The sequence below is a fragment of the Gracilinanus agilis genome, chromosome 2 (genome assembly GCF_016433145.1).
Source record: "Gracilinanus agilis isolate LMUSP501 chromosome 2, AgileGrace, whole genome shotgun sequence".
NCBI lineage: Eukaryota > Metazoa > Chordata > Mammalia > Didelphimorphia > Didelphidae > Gracilinanus > Gracilinanus agilis.
Genome location: NC_058131.1, coordinates 641247784 through 641259262, shown reverse-complemented (window position 1 = coordinate 641259262; position 11479 = coordinate 641247784).

Below are 11479 nucleotides of genomic sequence, written 5' to 3'. Positions count from 1 at the left end.
CATTTCTTCAATGTCTTCTTTTGTAACATTCCCAGAACTGAACATAGTACTTCAGATGAAGTCTGACAAGACCAAGTTGCAGTAATATTAACAGTTCCCTATTCCTAAAACGGGGACATGATTGTTCAGTTGTTTTCAGACATGTTCAATCCTTCATGTCCTCATAGGGTTCTCTTGGTAAAAATACTGGAGTGGCTCCAGTTCATTCAGGGTTAGGTACCCAATAAGTGTCTGAGCCTAGATTTGAACTCAGGAAGAAGAATATTCCTGACTTTAGGCCCAGTACTCTACCACACCACTTAGCTACTACTCCTGAAAGATATGCCTCTCCTGTTTCAGCCGAAGATTGAATTAGCTTTTGGAGCTATTGCATCAGAGGACTGACCTATGGAACTTGCTGTGCAATCAAAACAAAACAAGCCCTCCAAACCGTCCCCTCCCCCACTGGAACTTTTTCAGAGCAATTGCCATCTATCATTTCTACCATTTAAAAAATAGAGATGTAGACTTTACATTTGCCCCTATTGAATTTCATTATATTAGATTTAGTCTAGTCATCAGTCTAGTCCAACAAGATCCTTCCTTTGTCATTTACCCTTAGCCACCCCTTTCAGCGTGGTATCATTAGCAAATTTTATGAACATTCTTGTTATGTTTTTATCCAAGTCATTGATATCAATGTTATACAGTATAGATCCACATACATTGTCTTCAGTCCTCTGAGGACCTTCTGTCACATTGACACAACCACTAACAACTTCTCTTTGTGTCTAGCCTTCATGATTATTAGATTAAATCTACCCTGCCCATCTTTAGATTTAATCACCAAAAGTGAAAACATCTCCATTTAACTCACAAGTTGGGTGGTCTGTAACCTATGTGTCCTAGAATGAGTAACAAATCAGAATTTACTTACTGCCTCCAGGGCAGTCCTAAGAAAAGTATCTGTTGTGATTGGACACATAAACCAAGAGGAGGCCACAGGAAGTGAGGCAAAGAGGCCCCTTTAAAAAGAGACTTTAGTCAGGTGGGTGTAAAACTGAAATTTGGGAGATGTCCTCTAAAAGTATATATATTTTCTATGGACACGTGGAAATTATCAAACTACATTTCCTGTGGTCCAACAGGTTTCCGTTTCTGGTTCTTTGGGCGTGGGGACACCTACATCTCCATGCAGAGAAGAGTTTAAATCTCCTGGGTTATGGGGGAGTGGTCTCTTAGCCAGCAGACTCAGGAGGAGACAGGAGACAATTATGGCTAGGCGGCAATTTTGAATTCTTACAAGCGTGTGGTCTAATAACTTTATCTATCAGCATGGCTTTAATTAAAATACTAATATATATATATTTATATCAGCTTTTATCATTTTTTATCCTTATATGGGCCAGGGCTTCTGGTTTGTGAAAGGGACCTGAAGGAGCTCTTCTGGTTGGTGACTGAGGCTTGAAGGAGCTCTGAAGCTGGTGAGATTGTTCTTAAATCTTTCCTTTGGAATTCCATGTGTTGAGTATTAAGACTGAATCCTCCTGACCTTCTCTTAAGGAACTTCCCTTTCAAAGAGACTTTGTGACTGAAGCTTTTGCTTCATTTGCCTCAGGGCCCTTTGGCCCTCCAGGCCTCTGGCCCTCTGAGTTTCTGGCCTTGACCCCAAGATTTCCCTCTGCTGAGGGTTAATTAGATCTACCTGGATTAAACTAGAGTATTGGAACAAATTACCTACTGTGTTAGATTACTTATCTTATTTTATCCTCTCATTTCCTTATTTCTTCTTCCTCTTCTCATTTGTAAATAAATTTTCCATAAAAGGCATTTTAACATGAGGTTATTCTTTAATTGGGGATTGATAATTGTTCAATCCCTTGGCAACTAAACCTTTTTAATATATTTAACTAAAAACCCCTTTCCCCCCTTACACCTTGGAACAAATTCTGAATTCATTATATCGTATTATCACCTAAAACATATTGCTTCAAATTTTCCAGAAGAATTGTATGAGATGATTTAGGAAAAGCTTTGTGAAAATCTAAGTAAATGATATCCATAGCATTCCTCTCATCTTCAAGTATAGTAGTCTTGTCAAAAAAGGAAATGAGATTAGCATGGCATGACTTGGTCTTGATGTACTCATGTTGACTCTGTAATCATTGCTTTTCTTTTTAAATATTTAAATATTAAATAAAAATATCTCTTTTTTAATGCTTTAACTATTTTATTTATCTTAATTAACCAAGATCTTCCTGCTCATTTCCCTATCTAATCCTTTGTCCCCAACTGAGAACATATGAAAATAATTCAAAACCAATTTATAGGGAGGTAGCACCAAGATGATGGAGAAGCTACATAGACCCATCTAATTTGTACCAAACTACCCTCCAAAAAACTATGATATGACTCCTTAAAATAAATTCTGGAGTACCATAGTCCATAAAAAAGATGGGACAAAATAATTTTTCAGCTGAAAATAACTTAGAAGGCCAGTATACAAGACCTGGTGCACCAGAGAGCAGAACAGCATGCCACAACAGACCCCACCACTAGAATTGGTCTTGGAGTTAGCTAAAAGAACAAAAGACTTCCAGAGCTTTCAGCCATAGATGGTAAGGGTTGGTCAGACTACTTCTCAGAAGGAGATTACAGGGGTCCCCTTGCTGGCTCTGGGTACAAAACTCTTGTCACATTATCCATATAGAGAACCAGGTCACAGCCTAGGATCTAGAGCCTAGAGCCTGTGGTCTCAGTGTGAAAAGGAGTACTACATACAGCTGTGCTTGTGGCCACAGGGGAGTAGGGGACCCTGGTCATAGTTCCAAAGCAAAAAAGAGTGCTCATGGTTACTCACAGACCAGAGCAGAGGCTAGGAGAATATTAAACACACCTTTCCTTAGACACAATGGAGGAACTGAAAACTTATAGATCCCCAGAACTAGCTCTGAAGGCAGTTGCACAAAGAACCTGAAGCTTGGAACAGGGTTCCTTTCACCATAGGAGCAGAGTCCAACATTAATAATTTTTTTTAATTAAAAGAAAAGAGAAAAGACTGGAATATGAGCAAACAACAAAAAAAGAAACTCAACATAGAAAGTTATTTTGGTCACAGGGAAAACCAAAATACAAATTCAGAGGAAAACAGCAAAGTCAATGTCACTGCATCCAAAGCATCCTAGAAAAATATGATGGTTCTCAGGCCTCCCAAAAATTAATAGAGGAACTCAAAAAAGATTTTAAAAATCAAATAAGAGAGGTAGAAGAAAAATTAAGAAAATAAATGAGTGGTATAGGAAAATCATGAAAAAGAGTCAACAACTTGGTAAAGTAGGCACACAAAAAAAAACCACTGAAGAAATTGATACCTTAAAAAAACAGAAAAGGACAATAGGTAAAAGAGGCACAAAAAACCAATGAAGAGAAATTCTTAAAAAGAATAATTGACCAAATGGAAAAAAAATATTTTAAAAATGCACTAAGGAGAAGAACTTCTTAAAAGGCAGAATTGGCCATATGAAAAAAGAGGCACAAAAATTCACTGAAGAAAAGAACTCTAAAAAGTAGACTTGGCCAAATGAAAAAGCTCACTCAAGGAAATCATGTCTTAAAAATTAGAACTGGGCAAATGGAAGCCAATGATTCCATGAGACTTCAAGAAACAATCAAAGTAAAAAAAATGAGAAAAATAAGACAAAATGTGAAATATCTCATTGGAAAAACAATTGACCTGGAAAATACATTCAAGAGAGACAGAATATTGGACTACCTGAAAGCCAAAATTTAAAAAAGAGCTTAGTATCTTTCAATAAATTTTCAAGGAAAACTGCCCTAATATGCTAGAACCAGAGGGTAAAATAGAAATAGGACAAATCCACCAATCACTTCCTGAAAGAGATCCCAAGAGGATAACTCCCAGGAATATTATCATCCAATTCCTATGCTCCTAGGCCAAGGTGAAAATATTGCAAGCAGCCAAAAAGAAATGAATATCATAGAGTCATAGCGAGAATAACACAAGATATAACAATTTCTATGTTATAAGATCAGAGAACTTGGAATAGGATATTTCAGAGGGCAAAGGGGTTAGGATTTCAACCAAGAATCACTTATCCAGCAAAACTGAGCATAATCCTACGGGGGGGGGGGGAATGGGTATTCAATGAAATAAAGGACTTTTAAGCATTCCTAATGAAAAGACCAGAGCTGATTAGAAAATTTGACATTCATATACAAGACCCAAGAGAAACATAAAAAACTAAATAGGAAAGAGAAATCAAAAGATATTAAATGAGGCTGAACTATTTATATACCTATATAGGAAGATGATTCTTGTAATTCTGAAGAACATTATTATTATTAGGGCCATTAGAAGAACTTTACATAGTTAGATGGCAAGGGTGTAAGTTGAATGTGATGGAAAGATATATAAAAAATAAAATTGAGGGATGAGAAAGAGGAATACATTGGGAAGAGGGAGAAGGAAAAACAGAATGGGATAAATGATCAGAGGAATGTATCAGAGGCATGAAAGAGCTTTTACAGAGGGATAAGAACATGGGAGAGGTGAGGAGGTGTGTAAATGATTCTTACTCTCATTGGAATTGGCTCAGTGAAGGAAGAACATACACAGTCAATTGGGAAGAGAAATTTATCTTGCCCTACAGGAAAGTAGGAGAGAAAAGAATAAAAGAAGAGGGGTAGGGCTAATAGAAAAGAGGACAAATTAGAGGAGGTAATGATCAGAAACTAAATGGGGGGAAATATAGAGAGTATAGAGAGTACTACAAAATAATCAAAATAGTACAATTTCTTTTAAATGTTTCTCAAATAAAGGCCTAATTTCTCAAATACAACCTCCCTAATAATTTATATGTTGGTCATATCCCCCCAAAATTGCTTCATTCTGCATTCTGAATCTTTCACCTTTTTATCAGGAGGTGAGTAGCATGTTTTATCATTAGTCTTTTAGAATACTGTTTGGTCATTATGCTGAAAAGAGTTCAGCATAATAGTATTTCATCACATATATACATATATATATATATATATATCACAACTTGTTCATCCTTTTCCTTTTTTTGAGTATCCCCTCAGATTCTCACACTTTGACATCTCAAAAAGAATTAATTTTTTTTTATATCCTTAGAGTCTCTTTTGCATAGGACTAATTTCCTTCTTTAGTCTACTTTCCCTTTAATTCCCATATCTTCCTTCTGTTTCCCTATTGAGTGAAATGTATTATTCCTCCTTTTTTTGACCAGTTCAAATTATAACTCCTCTTATTAATTGCTGTCCTCCAGTCCTTCCTCCTCATTTCTAAAGATGTCTACTTATGCACTCTGATTTTGTAAGAAAAATTTCCCTAACCTTTATTTTTCTTCCCCACCCCCTTGCAGTATATTCTTCTTCTTTCTATTCTTGTTTTTTAAGATCAAGACATGAGATTCACTCTCAGACTTTGTCTCATTGGATTCCTTCTATGAACCATGATGATACTGTGTTCAGATTTCTCCATATTTGAAGTAAGCAGTTTATCTTTGTTTAGCCTTTTTTTCATTTTTTGTTCATGTTTACTTTTTATGTTTCTTCATTTCTGTGTTTGTACTTCAAAGTTTCTTCTCAGCTCTGGTCTTTTCATTAGGAATATCAAGGAGTCCTCTCTTTCATTAAAAGTTCATTTTTCTTTTCTGTTGTAGTGTTATATTCAGTTTTGTTGGGGAAGTTATCCTTGACTGTAAGACCTATCATTTAACCTCTAGAATATCATATTCCAAGTTATATTCAATTCATATTCTAGTATCATATTCCATCCAGTTATATGGGTGACTGCTACTAGATGGCTCAGTGGAGAGAGAGCCAGACCTGGAGATGGGAGGTCCTGAGTTCAAATTTGTCCTCAGATACTTCCTAGCTGTGTGCCCCTTGTCAAGTCACTTACCCTCATTGCCTAACCCTTATCACTCTTCTGCCTCGTAACTGATGCTTAATATCAATTCTAAGATGGAAGGTATGGATTTAAAAAAACACAAAGATTTTATTTTAAAAAAATGGAAAAATATATAGAGCTGAATTATGTGTGATCCTGAGTTTTGCTCCTTGGTACATGAATTCTTTATTTCCTGCGGCTTGCAATATGTTTTTTTTTTTTTTTTGTATTTTTTTTTTTGACTCAGAAGCTCTTGATTTTGACTCTAATGTTCCTGGTAACTTTTATTTGGGTATATCTTTCTTAAAAACAAAACAAAACTTTATCTTCTGTCTTAGAATCAATACTGTGTATTAGTTCCAAGACAGAAGAGCAATAAGGGCTAGGGAAATGGGAGTTAAGTGACTTGACCAGGGTCACACAGCTAGGAAATATTTGAAGCCCGATTTGAAATCAGGAAATCCTGTCTCTAGATCTGATTTTTAGTCCTCAGAGCCACTTAATTGACCCTCTGGATATCTTTCAAGATATCTTTCAGCATTTATTTCTATTTCCACTTCATCCTCTGGTTCTAAGAGGTATGGGTAGTTTGCTTTTAAAATATTTGAAATATGATGTCTAGTCTTTTTTTTTTAACATGGCATTCAGATAATACATAACAATATTTATATATCTTCTCAATTTATTTTTCTAGTTCAATTGTTTTTCTTCTGAGATACTTTATGTTTTCTTCCATTTTTCAGTCTTTTCATTTTGTTTTTAATATTTCTTGGCACCTCATTAAATCTTTGGCTTCTGTTTGATCCATTCTAGTTCTCAGGGAGTTTGCTGATTGAGCACATTTTTATACTTTTTATACCAAGCTATTAATTCCTTTTCCAATTCTTTCTTCCATAGCTCTCATTTTTTTCCAATTTTTTTCTTCTTATTCCAATTGTAAAAATTTATAAAGAAAATTCTAAACTCCTATTTCATCCCTTTGAGGAATTCTAGTTAAATTTATGCTCAAGCTTCAATATTCTTGGAGGCAATGTTCGTAGATGTTAGAGTTCTAGTCTACATTTTGTATCTTGAGAATCCCTGCCACCATAATAGATCATTACGGTAGGATTCTTTTTTATTTACCTATTCTTCTCACTTACTTCCTAACGTTGGACTTGATATTAGAGCCAAGCTCTGCATGCTTCTGGACAGAAGGCCTGGGCTAGTCCTGTTGCTTCTTTCTTTGGGTATTGAGCATTGTATTATTTTAGGATCTGAGACAAGATGGGGACCTGAAAGCTTTCAGTATTCCCAAAGTGGTCTAATTCAGGGCAAAGTCTGAATACTGACCCCCCGCACCCACACACACACATCTGAGTCTAGTTTTGCAAGTTCCTGACCTGGGTTTGAGTCTCTGAAAGAGTAGAGTGCTTCCTGATTCTGCCCCTGTGAACCAACTGGAAAATTCAGTTGGTTCAAATCCCCAGAACTGTAGGATCCCCTTTCTGATGGGATGACTGCCTTGGTTTTTCCTTTGGAGTTTGCAGTAGAGATTGGAAACGAGACCCTGTTTCTGCACTAGGGGCTTGAACTTTTTTCTTTCTCGGTATATGATCCAGGATGTCCACACTTCATCAGTTCCCTTCTCTGTCCTAGATCTGTGATCCATACCTGGGCTGTAGGTGGAGAAATCACCAGTTCACATCGTCCTTGTCTAGTGCTTTGGTATGAGTCTGGAGTGCCTGGTGTGTGTCTGGTTTAAGCTCTTACTCCAATGCACAGAATCGCCCTAGAGCTGCAGTGCTTCTGAGATGAGCTTCTGCCCAGTGTCTGCATGCCTCCTTTTTTGTCTCCCTATGCCAAGCTGGTTCAAATAAATGATTTATTGTGATTTTTTTCTTGATTTTCCCCATCCAGATTAGAACTGGTACATTTTCTAGATCTATTTGGAGAAGTATGTGGAGGGGAGGTCACTGTACTGCTTAATCTTACTCTTCCACTTTTGGCCACCACCCCTTTAATATAGTCTAGAATTTTTCTAGGAATTGAAGTCAAGATTGCTGGCCAATAGTTTGCAAACTCTGTTCTCTGTCTTTGAATTGATGGAACATGTGTATTTCTCTAATTTTGTACTTTCCTGCTTTCTATGATCTTTTAAATATTGTTGATAGTGGTTAACTAATCACATCTGCTAATTCTTTCAGAGACTCAAGGTTTGTTCTTCTGGATCAGGTAGAGAGACTTGTATTAGTAAATGATAGGTAAGGGTTCTCTTATGTCTCTACTATATCTCCTTACTTACAGTGGGTATCTACTCCCTCTTAGTATCTTTATTCTATTTCCATCACATAATTCATTCTCCATTGAAGAGAAAACAGAAATAGAATAAGGGTTGAGCAGCCATTCCCCTTCCCTGTTATGAGTCATCATTGTCCCATTTACCCCAAGCAAAGGACTGAACTTTTCTTTGATTTTTCTTTTTTCTCCCAATATAGCTAAAACAGCCCTTTTTGTTCTCCTTAGTTCCCCTCCCTAACCTCAACTCATTCTATACTTTAGCATACCTGGCATTACTTTTACTAGAACACTACACTCTCCAATATTCATCTTCTGGCTTTTCTTTCATGCTTTCACCTTCTGTAGATTTATTTTTAAAATCCAAGTTGGTTGGTGAGTTCCCTGAACATCCATATAATTCTCTTCAGGCAGATTCCAACTTCTCTCTTCATTCAATTGTTTCTCTTTGTGTTTTTAGAATTTCATCTTTGGACATCTCCCATTCTTCCTTGGATGACTTCTTCTGAAGTATTTTAGGTCATGGGATCCTAGCTATCTTTCCTCTGAATCTTTTGAAATATGATTCCCTTAAATCTTGAGTGCATTTCATACTATGTTCAGTTTTCATTTTCTCTAGCATAACTCTAGGATGGAATTGTCATTTCTCCCCAAATGCCCATCATTTCTACCACAGCAATCAGCCCCTTCCTATTCATAAAAATCAGATTTAAGAGAGAATTTTCCCTTGTTTGTCCCTCAACCTTTTGAAGGAAAAAATGATCACTAAAACAAGTCAAGATACTACTCTGAGTTTGGCAGAAATTGCAATCTATTTCCCAGTTACCTCATCTATTTGTTTTTGTTGTTATTGTCTAGATAGTCTGTAGTCTAGTCTGTAGTCTACTCTGATGTGATGACAAAAATTGGTTTTGGATCTCTCTCTTTTGACCTTCACCCCAATATCCTCTATCCTACTTTCTGTCTCTGATTTCTGAATTTCTGCACATAAATGTTGATGTTCAGTTGTTTCAGGTTTGTTTTCATGACTGCATTTGGAGTTTTCATCATAAAGACACTGGAGTAGTTTGCCATTTTCTTCTCCAGCTCATTTTACAGATGAAGAAATTGAGGCAAACAGGATTAAGTGACTTGTCTAAGGTGGTAAGTGTCTGAGGCTGGATTTGAACACAGGAAGATGTTATCCTGACTATAGCTGTGTTGGACACTCTATCCACACTACCACCTAGTTGCCCTTTATATGAGTCTGCCTTCATAATTTACAGAGCTAGCCTGTTCCATTATCTTGTTTCTTGAGTAAATTATAATTATCTAGGGCCAACATTATTAGGATTCTGCTAGAGTTTTTACTCCTCAGAGAAATGAGAATCCTAAGGATTTTCTTCTTAAGGATCTTAAGGATGACATTTTATAAACTTTCCAAAGCAGAGGAAAAGGTGAAACTGAACTCATCCTCCTGACAAAAACCTAACTCATGAGTAAACTGATTTAAGAACTGGAAAGGAGTCTGGGAGAGTAAAGAACAAGAGCTGATTCCCTAAGAGGGAGGTATATGAGGAAAGTTAACTACTTGCCCTTAATTGTTCTATGATGGTGGCCCTGTCAGTGAAGATCACACTTCCAGTGTAATCTGAAAGGAGGAGTTGGGAAAGGATGACTGCCTCTACACAACGACAAAGACCACCAGAAATAGAATAGCTTATTTTTTCTCCTAAACTAACCTAAATGACCTCATCACCAAACACATTCACCTACAAAGATTGAGATGTAAGTACTAGTTTTGTGACTTGTCACTTGTGTGACCTTGGGTGAGGGACATCCTTTTAAGTGTTGGTGTCTGCCTTTGTGAATGGAGATTAGGCTGCAGTAGATGATTTCTAAGGTCCCATGGAGTTCTATGACTCTGTGATGCTGAGTTCAGGTTCAGCATCTCTCAGAGAACAATATGGTTATTCAGGAAAGTCTGTTCTAAGATCCATTCTGAGCTCTTGTATTAGACACAAATAATATGCTTGTGCCTGTTTAACTAAGGTAAGTAAATAATAATAGGTAAAAATGCTGTTTCGCCCTGCCTCCACTTTGAATTATTTTGAATTTTCCCTGTAGATATTTTGCATAATTTTATCTGCGTATGTGTTTTCACCTCAGAAGAATGTGAGCTACTTTAGGGAGGTCTGGAGATTATTTTTAAAAATTTGTTTCCTGAACACCTAGCATAGTGCCTGGCACACAGAACACATTCAATAAATGCTTATGAAGGTCAGGAAGGGAATATGCACTTATATAGTGATTATCCATCATTCACTGGGCTAGGAACTTTACAAATATTACCTCATTTAATTGTCATAACAGTCCTATGAGGTAGGTACTTATTGTTATTTTATAGTTGAGCAAACTGAGGCAGACAGAAATAAAGTGATATACCCAGGATCTCACAGCTAGTAGGTCTCTGGGGCAAGATTCTAACTCAGGTCTTCCTGTCTCCAGATCCCAAATTCAATCCACTGCTCACTTAATTGCCTTGAAGTGAATTAAATGGAAATAAAAGGTTAACTCTGGATATTGTGATTATTCAGTTATAAGAGTGGGAAGAAACTTGAATTCCCCAATCAGTCTAAGGAATTCTCCCAGGGAGAAAGATGCACTCTAAAGAGGAGAAAGAGTGATGACAAAGTTGATATGATGAGCTTTGGGTGAAGACTTAGGGTCACTTAACCTGAAAGAAATTTTCTTTTAATATGTTGAAATCCAGTGAAAGGCTTTCTTTCTAACATTATTATCCTTTTCTCTGTCCATTAATCTGCTGTATATAATGACCTTTTCCTAATCCTCATCCTTCTTGACCTTTCTGCAGCCTTTGACACTGCTGATCATGTTCCCCTCCTAGATACTCTCCCCTTTCAAGGATTTCATGAGACTACCCTCTTCTGATTCTCTTTCTATTTGCATGACTTTTCTTTCTCAGTTTCTTTTGCTGGATTTTTATCTAGATCACATTCAGTAATTTTGGTATTCGCCAAGACTCAGTCTTGGTCCTTTTCTTTTCTGTTTATAATATCTTGCTATACTATCTTGGTGATCTTTTCAGCTCCTTCAGATTCAACTGTTGGCTCTATGCAGATGATTTTATCTCTCTGTCTCTTTCTGCATTTAACACAGTGCCTGGCACATAAGTGGTCCTTAACAAACACTAGTTGACACTGATTATACATCTCAGTACCACATCACCTTTTGAAGGTCTTGAATAGGATGCTTATAGACATTTCAAACTTGACACATTCAAAACAGAAT